Source organism: Hyla sarda, chromosome 5, assembly GCF_029499605.1.
Source record: "Hyla sarda isolate aHylSar1 chromosome 5, aHylSar1.hap1, whole genome shotgun sequence".
Classification (NCBI taxonomy): Eukaryota; Metazoa; Chordata; class Amphibia; order Anura; family Hylidae; genus Hyla; species Hyla sarda.
The window spans coordinates 228305548-228321346 of NC_079193.1; the positions used below are offsets into that span (position 1 = coordinate 228305548).

The following is a 15799-nucleotide window of genomic DNA, read 5'->3' on the forward strand; positions in this document are numbered from 1 at the left end:
ACCCCGCCCTCCTCCTCCCCGTCTCCGGTTGGCCGGCCAGCCTGAGTCTGATGAGGGATGTCGCGCATGTGACGTCCCTCTGCAGACACGCTGACTCCACAGTTCAAATATTGGCTTAATATTAGTTATGCTGTGTTATAAAAAAAAGTGCATGAATACTGTCACGATGCCGGCTGGCAGGTAGTGGATCCTCTGTGCCAGAGAGGGATTGGCGTGGACCGTGCTAGAGGATCGGTTCTAAGTCACTACTGGTTTTCACCAGAGCCCGCCGCAAAGCGGGATGGTCTTGCTGCGGCGGTAGTGACCAGGTCGTATCCCCTAGCAACGGCTCAACCTCTCTGGCTGCTGAAGATAGGCGCGGTACAAGGGAGTAGACAGAAGCAAGGTCGGACGTAGCAGAAGGTCGGGGCAGGCAGCAAGGATCGTAGTCAGGGGCAACGGCAGGAGGTCTGGAACACAGGCTAGGAACACACAAGGAAACGCTTTCACTGGCACTAAGGCAACAAGATCCGGCGAGGGAGTGAAGGGGAAGTGAGGTGATATAGGGAAGTGCACAGGTGTAAACACTAATTGGAACCACTGCGCCAATCAGCGGCGCAGTGGCCCTTTAAATCGCAAAGACCCGGCGCGCGCGCGCCCTAGGGAGCGGGGCCGCGCGCGCCGGGACAGAACTGACGGAGAGCGAGTCAGGTACGGGAGCCGGGGTGCGCATCGCGAGCGGGCGCTACCCGCATCGCGAATCGCATCCCGGCCAGAGGCGGTATCGCAGCGCCCCGGGTCCGTGGAACCGACCGGAGCGCTGCAGTGAGAGGAGTGTAGCGAGCGCTCCGGGGAGGAGCGGGGACCCGGAGCGCTCGGCGTAACAGTACCCCCCCCTTGGGTCTCCCCCTCTTCTTGGAGCCTGAGAACCTGAGGACCAGACTTTTGTCCAGGATATTGTCCTCAGGTTCCCAGGACCTCTCTTCTGGACCACAACCCTCCCAATCCACTAAAAAGAAGGTTTTCCCTCTGACCTTTTTAGATGCTAAAATTTCTTTGACGGAGAAGATGTCCGAGGAGCCGGAGACAGGAGTGGGGGGAACAGATTTGGGAGAGAAACGGTTAATGATAAGTGGTTTAAGAAGAGAAACATGAAAGGCATTAGGAATACGAAGAGAAGGAGGAAGAAGAAGTTTGTAAGAGACAGGATTAATCTGGCGCAAAATCTTGAAAGGACCAAGATAGCGTGGTCCCAACTTATAGCTAGGGACACGGAAGCGGACATATTTGGCGGAGAGCCATACCTTGTCTCCAGGGGAAAAAATGGGAGGAGCTCTTCTTTTCTTATCCGCGAATCTCTTCATGCGTGAAGAAGCCTGTAAGAGAGAATTTTGGGTCTCTCTCCATATGATGGAGAGATCACGAGAAATTTCATCCACAGCGGGCAGACCAGAGGGCAAGGGGGTAGGGAGGGGGGGAAGAGGGTGACGGCCGTACACCACGAAAAACGGGGATTTGGAGGAAGATTCAGAGATTCTGAAATTATACGAGAATTCGGCCCAAGGTAGAAGATCTGCCCAGTCATCCTGGCGGGAGGAAACAAAATGTCGTAAATAGTCACCCAAGATCTGGTTAATTCTTTCTACTTGTCCATTGGATTGAGGATGGTATGCAGAAGAAAAATTTAATTTAATCTTGAGTTGTTTACAGAGAGCCCTCCAGAATTTAGACACAAATTGGACGCCTCTATCCGAGACGATCTGCGTAGGCAACCCGTGAAGACGAAAAATGTGTACAAAAAATTGTTTAGCCAACTGAGGCGCTGAAGGAAGACCAGGAAGAGGGATGAAATGTGCCATTTTGGAGAATCGATCAACGACCACCCAAATAACAGTGTTGCCATGGGATGGGGGTAAGTCAGTAATAAAATCCATACCAATCAGAGACCAAGGTTGTTCGGGAACAGGCAGAGGAAGAAGAAAACCAGCGGGCTTCTGGCGAGGAGTCTTATCCCGGGCACAGATAGTGCAGGCTCGCACAAAGTCCACCACATCAGTCTCTAGAGTCGGCCACCAATAGAAGCGAGAGATGAGTTGCACAGATTTCTTGATGCCCGCATGACCTGCGAGATGGGAGGAGTGACCCCATTTGAGGATTCCGAGGCGTTGGCGTGGAGAAACAAAGGTCTTTCCTGGTGGAGTTTGCCTGATGGAGGCTGGAGAAGTGGAAATCAGGCAGTCAGGAGGAATGATGTGTTGAGGAGAGAGTTCAATTTCAGAAGCATCTGAGGAACGAGAGAGAGCATCGGCCCTAATGTTCTTATCAGCAGGCCGAAAGTGAATTTCAAAATTAAATCGGGCAAAGAACAGAGACCACCTGGCCTGACGAGGATTCAGCCGTTGGGCAGACTCGAGGTATGAGAGGTTCTTGTGATCGGTGTAAATAATAACTGGAAATCTTGATCCCTCCAGCAGATGCCTCCATTCCTCAAGTGCTAATTTAATGGCTAGAAGCTCTCGATCCCCGATGGAGTAGTTCCTCTCCGCCGGAGAGAAGGTCCTAGAAAAAAACCCACAAGTAACAGCATGCCCGGAAGAGTTTTTTTGTAGAAGGACAGCTCCAGCTCCCACTGAGGAGGCATCAACCTCCAATAGGAAGGGTTTAGATGGGTCAGGTCTGGAGAGCACGGGAGCCGAAGAGAAGGCGGACTTGAGTCGTTTAAAGGCGTCTTCCGCTTGAGGAGGCCAAGACTTGGGATCGGCATTTTTTTTGGTTAAAGCCACAATAGGAGCCACAATGGTAGAAAAATGTGGAATAAATTGCCTGTAATAATTGGCGAACCCCAAAAAACGTTGGATGGCACGGAGTCCGGAGGGGCGTGGCCAATCTAAGACGGCAGAGAGTTTATCTGGATCCATTTGTAGTCCCTGGCCAGAGACCAAGTATCCTAGAAAAGGAAGAGATTGGCATTCAAACAGACATTTCTCAATTTTAGCATAGAGTTGATTGTCACGAAGTCTCTGAAGAACCATACGGACATGCTGGCGGTGTTCTTCTAGATTGGCCGAAAAAATTAGGATATCATCAAGATATACAACAACACAGGAGTATAACAGATCACGAAAAATTTCATTAACAAAGTCTTGGAAGACAGCAGGGGCGTTGCACAGGCCAAAGGGCATGACCAGATACTCAAAGTGTCCATCTCTGGTGTTAAATGCTGTTTTCCACTCATCCCCCTCTCTGATGCGGATGAGGTTATAGGCGCCTCTTAAGTCCAATTTAGTAAAGATGTGGGCACCTTGGAGGCGATCAAAGAGTTCAGAGATGAGGGGTAAGGGGTAGCGGTTCTTAACCGTGATTTTATTAAGTCCGCGGTAGTCAATGCAAGGACGTAGAGAGCCATCTTTTTTGGACACAAAGAAAAATCCGGCTCCGGCAGGAGAGGAGGATTTACGGATAAAGCCCTTTTTTAGATTCTCCTGGACGTATTCAGACATGGCAAGAGTCTCTGGGGCAGAGAGAGGATAAATTCTGCCCCGGGGTGGAGTAGTGCCCGGGAGGAGGTCGATAGGACAATCATAAGGCCTGTGAGGAGGTAGAGTCTCCGCTTGTTTTTTGCAGAAAACATCCGCGAAGTCCATATAGGCCTTAGGGAGACCGGTTACTGGAGGAAGCACAGAGTTACGGCAAGGGTTACTGGGAACCGGTTTTAGACAGTCCTTGGAACAAGAGGGCCCCCAACTCTTGATCTCCCCAGTGGACCAATCCAGGGTTGGGGAATGAAGTTGAAGCCAGGGAAGTCCAAGGAGAATTTCCGAGGTGCAATTGGGGAGGACCAAAAGTTCAATCCTCTCGTGATGAGATCCGATGCTCATTAGAAGGGGCTCCGTGCGGAAACGTATGGAACAGTCCAATCTTTCATTGTTTATACAATTGATGTAAAGGGGTCTGGTGAGAGTGGTCACTGGGATGTTGAACCTGTTGACGAGAGAGGCCAAAATAAAATTTCCTGCAGATCCAGAGTCTAAGAAGGCCACAGAAGAGAAGGAGAAGGCAGAGGCAGACATCCGCACAGGCACAGTAAGACGTGGAGAAGCAGAGTGGACATCAAGGATTGTCTCACCTATGTGCGGAGTCAGGGTACGTCTTTCCAGGCGGGGAGGGCGGATAGGACAATCCCTCAGGAAGTGTTCGGTACTAGCACAGTACAGGCAGAGGTTCTCCATGCGGCGTCGTGTCCTCTCTTGAGATGTCAGGCGAGACCGGTCGACCTGCATAGCCTCCACGGCGGGAGGCACAGGAACAGATTGCAGGGAACCAGAGGAGAGAGGAGCCGAGGAGAAGAAACGCCTCGTGCGAACAGAGTCCATATCTTGGCGGAGCTCCTGACGCCTTTCGGAAAAACGCATGTCAATGCGAGTGGCTAGGTGAATAAGTTCATGAAGATTAGCAGGCATTTCTCGTGCGGCCAGAACATCTTTAATGTTGCTGGATAGGCCTTTTTTAAAGGTCGCGCAGAGGGCCTCATTGTTCCAGGATAATTCAGAAGCAAGAGTACGGAATTGTACGGCATACTCGCCAACGGAAGAATTACCCTGGACCAGGTTCAACAGGGCAGTCTCAGCAGAAGAGGCTCGGGCAGGTTCCTCAAAGACACTTCGAATTTCCGAGAAGAAGGAGTGTACAGAAGCAGTGACGGGGTCATTGCGGTCCCAGAGCGGTGTGGCCCAAGCCAGGGCTTTTCCAGACAGCAGGCTGACTACGAAAGCCACCTTAGACCTTTCAGTGGGGAACTGGTCCGACATCATCTCCAAGTGTAATGAACATTGGGAAAGGAAGCCACGGCAAAGCTTAGAGTCCCCATCAAATTTATCCGGCAAGGATAGTCGTAGTCCAGAAGCGGCCACTCGCTGCGGAGGAGGTACAGGAGCTGGCGGAGGAGATGGTTGCTGGAGCTGTGGTAGTAACTGTTGTAGCATAACAGTCAGTTGAGACAGCTGTTGGCCTTGTTGCGCAATCTGTTGTGACTGCTGGGCGACCACCGTGGTGAGGTCAGCGACAACTGGCAGAGGAACTTCAGCGGGATCCATGGCCGGATCTACTGTCACGATGCCGGCTGGCAGGTAGTGGATCCTCTGTGCCAGAGAGGGATTGGCGTGGACCGTGCTAGAGGATCGGTTCTAAGTCACTACTGGTTTTCACCAGAGCCCGCCGCAAAGCGGGATGGTCTTGCTGCGGCGGTAGTGACCAGGTCGTATCCCCTAGCAACGGCTCAACCTCTCTGGCTGCTGAAGATAGGCGCGGTACAAGGGAGTAGACAGAAGCAAGGTCGGACGTAGCAGAAGGTCGGGGCAGGCAGCAAGGATCGTAGTCAGGGGCAACGGCAGGAGGTCTGGAACACAGGCTAGGAACACACAAGGAAACGCTTTCACTGGCACTAAGGCAACAAGATCCGGCGAGGGAGTGAAGGGGAAGTGAGGTGATATAGGGAAGTGCACAGGTGTAAACACTAATTGGAACCACTGCGCCAATCAGCGGCGCAGTGGCCCTTTAAATCGCAAAGACCCGGCGCGCGCGCGCCCTAGGGAGCGGGGCCGCGCGCGCCGGGACAGAACTGACGGAGAGCGAGTCAGGTACGGGAGCCGGGGTGCGCATCGCGAGCGGGCGCTACCCGCATCGCGAATCGCATCCCGGCCAGAGGCGGTATCGCAGCGCCCCGGGTCCGTGGAACCGACCGGAGCGCTGCAGTGAGAGGAGTGTAGCGAGCGCTCCGGGGAGGAGCGGGGACCCGGAGCGCTCGGCGTAACAAATACTGTGATTAATGGTTCTTTACTAATAGCAGTGATAATGCTATATGTATAACGACAATTTCTTGTCAATGGGGTAGTTGTTACAACTGGTATGCAACTACCCTATAATGATTCAGAGGTTAAATGGGCACAATAAATTGCAAAGAAATGCACATGTTGCATAAAAAGTTGGGAAGACTTGATAGTCTAGTATCGACTGGACCTTCCTAGTTTGGGAGAGGGAACCGGCCCACTGGTCAGCTACTGTAAATATGATTTCAGGGAAATTCCATTTCATCTATCATATAATAAATCAGGTCATTTGGTATCGACTATAGGTGGTACAGATCTCTATAATATAGTTGCTTCAGAGACAGGGGGTCTCTTAGAGGTTGTTTAACAGATTAAATCCATACCTTCATGGAGGCCTGCAGGAGACATTGTGTTAAGCTTATAAATCCAAAAGGATTCTCTTTGTTGTAGATGTTAAGCTCTATTATGAGAATCTTCAGAGATACTCTCTACTGCTCTAAGGTTAAAAGTGGAAAAGTCATTGTTATGTCTTTCTTTGGCATGTCGTGACACATAATAAAGCATAAAACCTTTTTGGACATTTGATCCATGTTTATTCATTCGTGCTCTTAGTTGTTGTACCGTACGTCCCACAAAATGTAGATGGCATTCACATTCTAGAAGATAGATTACGTGTGATGTGGAGCAATCAATCCTGTTTTTTATTTTAAACACTTCTCATGTGGTATTGCTTTTAAAGGTATTCGTACCATGCTTAATGTTTAAACACCACTTACATGTATGGCTGTTACATTTGAAGGTTCCTGGATTTTTTTTGGTTTTTCTTGTTGTCATAGTTTTAGTATTTTTGAGCCTACTTGGGGCTAGTTTATTCCTCAGGGAATCTCCTAGCGAGAAAAATGATTCCGTAGGATTGGATCCTGTACGAGAACATTCCAATGTTTCTCCAGAATTTTTCTCACTGTGTTGTGTCTAGTAGAGTAAGTGGTTATAAAATTGTTTGAAATACGATTCTGAATTATCTTTTCTCTTTTTGTTTTTGTTGGTTTTGTCATTCTTTGCCTGTGTCAGGGCCCGCTGGTATGCTGACTTTATGACTTCTTTAGGATAACCTTTTTCTGAGAATCTTTCGGATACGATGTTGCTTTGTGTTATATAATCCTTGGTTTTTGTGCAGTTTCTTCTCCGGCGATAGAATTGACCGTATGGAAGATTGAGTTTCCATTTCCTAAAGTGACAACTGTTGTAGGATAATAGACTGTTGCAATCTACCTTCCTGAAATAGGTTTTTGTAATGATTTTTTGCTCTTCATTTGATAACTCCAAATCAAGGAATTCCATTGTATCTTCACATTAGCCTCACAATGTGAAGTTGTAACTGTTATTGTTCAGGTATACTGTGAATTCCGCAAAATTCTTCTTTGGTTCCATGCCATATGAATAGTAAGTCATCGATATATCTTTAATGCAACCATATATTTCTCATCCATTGATGACTTCCATTAGGGATGAGCGAATCAAATCTGGCTAATCAAAAATTTGATTTGTAACGAATGCGAATATCACCGCAAATCGCTTCACTAAACTACATTTAGTGTGGTCCAGGCTCCATAGGCTGGGCATCTAAAATGGCGAATCCACATGTGAAGACATGGAGCAAGGAATCCTGGGAAGGTGGGAACAAGGGTCGGCGGGATGACCCTGAATCACATGCAGCCTATCAGCAGCCAACCACCCCTGTGATGTCACAGCCCTGTACAATCGACAACCATCTTGCGGCCAGTCACATCAGCTTTTCACTGCAGAGAGATAGAGAGGGACAGACAGCAGTGTGTGTTGCACAGAAAAGCATTTTTACAGCAGCGATTCACCTCCCAGACACATCAGCATTCTATTACAGAAAGAGAGAGAGGGACAGACAGCAGTGTGTGTTGCACAGAAAAGCATTTTTACAACAGCCATTCACCTCCCAGTCACATCAGTGTTCTATTGCAGAGAGAGAGGGACAGAGAGCAGTGTGTTCTGCACAGAAAAGCTTTTCTACAGCAGCAATTCACCTCAAGCCCAAATCCAGCCTAGAAGCACTGATAGGGAAGGGAGTGAGATTGTGAAAGAAAGTGCAATTTTAGGTGTCGTACACAGCAACTGTGTGCTGCAGCACTGGTGTGTACAACAACTGAAAAGGTAATAGTAGCCAGCCAGTTAGGGTAAGCAGATCACTAAAAGCATATTGTCCTCTATTAAGCGTAACCTGTGCATACATCTAAGTGGTGTACCATTTTGTTCCTGTTAAGTCTTAAGGGCCTAGATACAGTGAAAGGCCAGGCAAAAGTGCACACCTGCTGGTGTTGTAGACAAATACTGTTTTAAGCGTACTATAGTGCATTGTCCTTCCCTCATAAGTGCATACCACATACATCTAAGTGGGTGTACCATTTTGTTCCTGTTCAGTCTTAAGGGCCTAGATACTGTGAAAGGCAAGCCAAAAGTACACACCTACTGGTGTTGTAGACAAATGCTGTTTTAAGCGTACTGGAGTGTATTGTACTCCCCTCATATATGCACTAAGTATGTCAGGCAGAGAAGTGCCAGGACGTGCACAGATGAGAGGCGGAGGCCTAAGATCATCAGGCAGAGGTCACAGCAGACTAGGGGCGAATGGCAGTAGGAGTCGAAGTGAGAGGCCTGAGCTCCCGGTATAAGCTAGTGGTCGTGTCTTGACCAGCAACCCATCTGCTGTCATCGATTGGTTAACATGGTCATCCACTTCATCAAGAGACATCTGACACCCCCAGTCATGTCGGTGGGTTCCTCAGACAAAACCCTCAGTTGGCATGGCCTGGGAGCAGTCCCTGTCCTCTCATTGCCTCTGTCCTATGCTGTTCCCTCCCCCACAGAAGTATCTTATGCTGTGGGTTCAGCTTCACTATTTAGTGAGGACGATCTAGAGGACAGTCAGCAGCTACTGCCCAGCCAAGAAGTGGTGGAGACATCTGCTGCTTCCTCCAGTAGGCGGGCAAGTAGTGAGGAGGAGAGTGGTGTGGGAGGTGGTGTTGTGAGCTTTCAGGCTCCTGAAGCAGACACTGTTGAGGAACCTGAGAAGGACATCAGTGACGTGCAGACAGAACTTGATGATGATGAAGCCGATCGTACTTGGGAGCCGGGTGCAGAAGGGGTTTCATCATCATCATCATCATCATCATCATCATCAGGAGAAGAGGGTTGCATGTTGCCTGTGAGGCAGCAGCTGAGCCAGCAAGGTGGTAACATGGTTGACAGTCATCATGGTGGCAGAAGTGGAAAATCTGGAGCCCAACGTCCCCGGGGTAGACCACAACTTAGACCAGCCTACCTTCCCTGGAGGTAGTGGAACAGGGGTTTCTGGCAGCAGTAGCAGTCAATCAGTGCGGACTGGTGGTTGCAAAATCAGCTACACGGCAGTGTGGCAGTTTTTCATCAAGCATCCGGAGGAGGTTAACATGGCCATATGCAAGATGTGTCGGCAGAATGTGAAGAGTGGCCAGGGTCCCAATGTTGGCACCACAGCCCTACATCAACAAAAACATTTTTTTTAAATGAAACAAAAGGAAAGGTGTGCAAAAAACATCATGTGCCACCTACACCACCAAGTATTGATGTGATGCAAAGACCTCCAAAAGGTGGAAGGGAACAGCGTATGGTCCATTGTAACCGGTGGGGGTAAAAACTTCCCCTGTAAGGTCCTACACTTGCATTATGAATTCCCTTCTTGGCAAGTGTTACTCACCCTAAAAAGGACATCCCCACACAGGAACCTCTCCCTATTTCCCCCTACAAACATTGCCATTTTTTTTAGGAGGAAAGAGAGAGAGTTTCCTGTGTGGGGAGTAATACTTGCCAAAAAGGGATTTAATAGGGCAAGAGTAGGGCCTTACAGGGGAAGTTTTTACCCCCACCTGCTACAATGGACAATACGTTGTTCGCTTCCACCTTTTCGAGGAAAGTGTTACCCGTCTTAAAAAGGGCGGCCCCACACAGGAACCAATCCCTATTTCCACCTAAAAACCCTGGGAAATGGCAGTGTATGTAGGTGGAAATAGGGAGAGGTTCCTGTGTTGGGCCGCCCTTTTAAGGGTGAGTAACACTTGCCAAGAAGGGAATTAATAATGCGAGAGTAGGGCCTTACAGGGGAAGTTTTGACCCTCAACAGTTACAATGGACCATACATTGTTCCCTTCCACTTTTTAGAGGTCTTTGCATCACATCAATACTTGGTGGTGTAGGTGGCACGTGGTGTTTTTTGCACACCTTTCATTTTGTTTAATTTCAAGAAAATTTTTTGGGTACAAATGTGGTGTCCTGGTACCGTATGGTATACTGTACCTTGTATGGTGGTCCCCAAAGTCAGAGTTACTTCCAGTAGCTTCCTCCTGGTGGGATAACCCCTAGTCGCCTCTTCCTTATGCAATTCTATGATGTTTACATGTATAAATAATTATATGTTTAATTATCTCTATAGTGTCGCAGGACCTTAGGTCACATGACTAATGTTAATTCTAGTAAGGTATGTTGAAGGACCTTCCTAGGTCACGTGTGTGGTCACATGGTTAGACCATAATTCCTTGTAAAGTGAATAACAGATGGCATGGACAAATGAGCTCAAGGCCAGCCCCTGCCCATATAAGGGAGCTGCTAGCCAATCCTCGCTCTCTTGTTCTGTACTGCAATGCAGTAACAGCTCTTGTTTTTCTGCTCTCTTGGTTCCAGACTAGTGGAGAGAGAAGTGATCCGTGCAACTTACAAAGACAAGCTTAGGCCTGAAGCCTTCCAGCCTCAGCCTGAATCTAATCGTGAGTTACGATATCAATCCCCGCTAAAGCTCGTGTGACTGCTGGACTTAAACTCAAACCCCTAAATCCAGCGGAACAGCACTTATTCCTTTTCTAAGCTCAGAACTCACAACCAACTGTCAGGATCATAATAGACTCTTGTACAAAGACTGTTCCTGTTTAATGTTGCATAAAAGCTGCAGTAAAAGTTCCGACAGGATTATGAAAACCTCCGGTTGTGGACAATCATTTATTATACCTCCCTATCGTTCTTGAGATGGGTGGCGAAAGGACAAGCATATACAGAGGAGCCCTCATCCTGGCGTCACGAGTGATAAGGGTTAAACAAGCACCCTTTAGTTACCGCACAGCTACATCCCATATACCCTACAACCCCAGGCTACCACACATATATTTTATCCTAAGCATATTATTAAAAGTTACGTTTTACATAATGCATATCCTCAATACTTACTTGTGCACACTAACACTTTGCTGCCACCCGCCTAATGCCACACATCTGATGCCAAGTTCTCCTTTTTTCACCCACCTTCGTCACCGGGCACTGTTTTTGCCACCCACCACACCACAGTCACCGGGTCAGTTTCAGGACTCCTGATGCTGCTGCTGCCACCTATAGGCTTTATCATTCTGCCACCATATGTTCTCCTCGTGCTGATGCCACCTCCAGGCTGGCTCATTCAGCCACCATATGTTCTCCTCATGCTGATGCCACCTCCATGCTGTGTCATTAAGCCACTATATGGTCTCCTCATGCTGCGGCCAACTCCAGGCTGTGTCATTCAGCCACTATATGGTCTCTTCATGCTGCCGCCACCTCCAGACTGTGCCATTCACCCTCTATATGTTCTCCTCATGCTGCCGCCAACTTCAGGCTTTGTCATGAAGCCACTATATGATCTCCTCATGCTGCCGCCAACTCCAGGCTGTGTCATTCAGCCACTATATGTTCTCCTCATGCTGCCGCCACCCCCACGGTGTGTCATTCAGCCACTATATGGTCTCCTCAGGCTGCCGCCAACTCCAGGCTGTGTCATTCAGCTGTAGCGGTCAGAGGAGTAGGAGACCGCAGTGTAGGATTCAAGTACGGTACCGCAGACAATGAGGCTGAAGCAGAAACCGGTTTCATTCTCACTAACAACAACAGTGACATCTTGTGGCTGAATGATGCATGAAAGTCTGTGGGACTTTCTCACTAGGAGTACAGTGTAATGGAGTTTGGAAATTCTAGGGGATGACCCCTTCACAGCCACTATATGGTCTCCTCATGCTGCTGTCAACTCCATGCTGTGTCATTCAGCCACTATATGTTCTCTTCATGGTACCGCCAACTCCTGGCTGTGACATTAAGCCACTATATGGTCTCCTCATGCTACCGCCAACTCCTGGCTGTGTCATTAAGCCACTATATGGTCTCCTCATGCTGTCGCCAACTCCAGGCTGTGTCATTCAGCCACTATATGGTCTCCTCATTCTGACAACATGTCCATGCTGTGTCATTCAGCCACTATATGGTGTCCTCATGGTGCCAACACCTCCACGCTGTGCCATTCTGCCACTAAATGGTCTCCTCATGCTGCCGCCAACTCTAGGCTGTGTCATTTAGCCACTATATGGTCTCCTCATGCTGCCGCCACCTCCACGCTGTGTCATTCAGCCACTATATGTTCTCCTCATGCTGCCGCCAACTCCAGGCTGTGTCATTCAGCCATTATATGGTTTCCTTATGCTGCTGCCACCTCCATGCTGTGTCATTCAGCCACTATATGTTCTCCTCATGCTGCCGCGACCTCCACGCTGTGTCATTCAGCCACTATATGGTCTCTTCATGCTGCTGCCACCTCCAGGCTGTATCATTCAGCCACTATGTGGTCTCCTCATGCTGCTGCCACCTCCACGCTGTGTCCTTCAGCCACTATATGTCTCCTCATGCTTCCGCCACCTCCAGGCTGTGTCATTCAGGCACTATATGGTCTCCTCATGCTGCTGCCACCTCCACACAGTGGTGTACCTACCGTTTGGCGAACCCGGCCCCCGCCGGGGGGCGCACTCCTGGAGAGGGTGCAGGCCGCCAAACAGATCTAGGGCAGCAGTGCAGAGCTGGGATAAGGGGTCCACCCGATCACCGAACTATTCAGACAGGCATTCACTCAGCCTGCACACTGCCTCCTCCTCACAGGCCCGACTGCTAACAGCCCCCCCCTACCTCTCCCCCTCCTCTTCGTATCGGTCCTGTGTGAGGCGAGGACACATCAGTGAGGTGCTGCCGTTTCATGCCTTCTGGGATCCAGAGAGAGACAGAGCAGCCATGACAGACTGTGAGTGACCACCATGTATGTTTGTCAGCTGCTGACTGCTAGATATGGAGGGTAGAGTGTGTGACAGGCAGTGTATATAGTGATTTAGGCAGTGTGTACAGTGTTATAGGCAGTGTATGTAGTGATATTGCAGTGTATATAGTGTTATAGGCAGTGTATGTAGTGATATAGTCAGTGTATATAGTGTTATAAGCAGTGTATATAGTGATTTAGGCAGTGTATGTAGTCATATAGACAGTGTATATAGTGTTATAGTCAGTGTATATAGTGTTATAGTCAGTGTATATAGTGTTATATGCAGTGTATATAATGATTTAGGCAGTGTATGTAGTGTTATAGGCAGGGTATGTAGTGTTATAGGCAGGGTATATAGTGTTATAGGCACTGTCTATAGTGATTTAGGCAGTGTATATAGTGATTTAGGCAGTGTATATAGTGTTATAGTCAGTGTATATAGTGTTATATGCAGTGTATATAATGATTTATGCAGTGTATGTAGTGTTATAGGCAGGGTATGTAGTGTTATATTCAGGGTATATAGTGTTATAGGCAGAGTCTATAGTGATTTAGGCAGTGTATATAGTGATTTAGGCAGTGTATGTAGTGATATAGGCAGTGTATATAGTGTTATAGTCAGTGTATATAGTAATTTAGGCAGTGTATGTAGTGTTATAGGCAGGGTATGTAGTGTTATAGGCAGGGTATATAGTGTTATAGGCAGTGTCTATAGTGATTTAGGCAGTGTATATAGTGATTTAGGCAGTGTATGTAGTGAATTTAGGCAGTGTGTGTAGTGATATAGGCAGTGTATGCAGTGATATAGGCAGGGTATATAGTGTTATATGCAGTGCATATATTGTTACAGGCAGTGCATATAGTGTTACAGGCAGTGTATGCAGTGTTATAGGCAGTGTATATAGTGTTATAGGCAATGTGTATAGTGATTTAGGCATTGTGTGTAGTGATATAGGCAGTGTATGTGGTTATATAGGCAGTGTATGTAGTGATTTAGGGTGTGTTTATATAGTGTTATAGGCAGTGCATATATATTGTTATAGGCAGTGCATATATTGTTATAGGCCGTACATATAGTGTTATAGGCAGCGCATATAGTGTTATAGGCAGTGTATATAGTGTTATGGGCAGTGTATATAGGCAGTGTATTTAGTGTTATAGGCAGTGCATATAGTGTTATAAGCTGTGTATGTAGTGTGATAGGCAGTGTATGTAGTGTTATAGGCAGTGAATATAGTGTTATAGGGAGTGTGTGTATATATAGATAGATAGAGAGTGTATATATAGTAGTAAAGGGAGGGTACATATAGTGATATAGGAGGGTATATTTAGGGAATGTATATAGTGATATGGGAAGTGTATAAAGTAATATGGGAAGTGTATATAGTCCGAGACAGCTCTTCTATTAGGCTACTTCCTAAGGCCTCACGCTGGCCCCTCGACTTTGTCGCAAGTACAAGTTCAGCACTTGTGCTTCCGATCAGCCCAAAGCAGCGGCCTTCAAGGGGTATTCCGGGCAAAAACATCTTATCCTCTATCCATTACGCCCTCTCCCATAGACATGAATGGTGCTACGTCCTCAGGTTTCTGAAACTAGAGACGCAGCCCCGCATAGAACGTGGGTGCTGCAGGGAGATCGGGGGGGGGGGGGGTCAAGCAGCGGGCCCCCCAAGATCAGACATCTTATACTCTATCCTTTAGAATGGGGATAAGATGTTTTTTTTCCGGAATACCCCTTTAATGGCCTAATAGATGTGACTGTGCATATAAACCCTGTACTGTGACATCACATTGCTGTACTGTGATGCCACTGAGCATATTAACCCTGTGCTGTGACATCACTGTGTGTAATATATGCACCATGTACTGTGATGCCACTGAGCATATTAACCCTGCACAGTGACATCACTGTGTGTAATATATGCACAGTAACATCACTGTACAGAGTTAATTTGCACAGTGACATCACAGTCCAGGGTTAATATACACAGTGTCACAGTACAGGGTTAACATGCCCAGTGACATCACAGTACAGAGTTATTATGCACAGGGATGTCAATGTACAGGGTTAAAGGGATTATCCGTTGGGAGGGTTTCCGTTTAAGAACTATGTCCATACTTGGCTGTGATTCTCTACCTGAGGGCCCAGTGTGTCACACTGCTGCTCAGCCAATCACTGGCAGTGTCGGGACATCACTCTAGGCCCAGGCATCACGCTGCAGCTCAGGTAGACATTCACAGCTGGGGACCGGACCAGGATGCTTGGGACACCACAGGAGTGCTGAAGGTGATTACAGGTTTATATTTTATACACTAGATATAGGCATAGTTCTAAAAAGAAAACCATCCCACCAGATAACCCCTTTAATATACACAGTGATGTCACAGTACAGGGATAATACACACAGTGATATCACAGTGCAAGGATAATACACATTGATGTCACAGTCCAGGGATAATGCACACAGTGATGTCACAGTACAGGGATAATACACACAGTGATGTCACAGTACAGGAATAATACACATTCATGTCACAGTACAGGGATAATACACACAGTGATGTCACAGTACAGGGATAAAACACACAGTAATGTCACAGTGCAAGGATAATACACATTGATGTCGCTTACAGGGATAATACACACAGTGATGTCACAGTACAGGGATAATACACACAGTGATGTCACAGTGCAAGGATAATACACATTGATGTCACAGTACAGGGATAATACACACAGTGATGTCACAGTACAAGGATAATACACATTGATGTCACAGTACAGGGATAATACGCATTGATGTCACAGTACAGGGATAATACACACAGTGAT

At 47.6% G+C, this 15799-nt stretch overlaps 1 long non-coding RNA gene across 1 annotated transcript in view; it reads right to left on the minus strand.

Moving 5' to 3' along the window:
• The window catches only part of LOC130273849 (uncharacterized), a 37869-nt gene extending 27569 nt beyond the window's left edge, over window positions 1-10300 (minus strand). The window contains exon 1 of the long non-coding RNA XR_008844141.1: window positions 10167-10300. This is a non-coding gene — a long non-coding RNA (uncharacterized LOC130273849). The remainder of the gene's footprint in view (window positions 1-10166) is intronic.
• Window positions 10301-15799: the final 5499 nt, after the last annotated feature.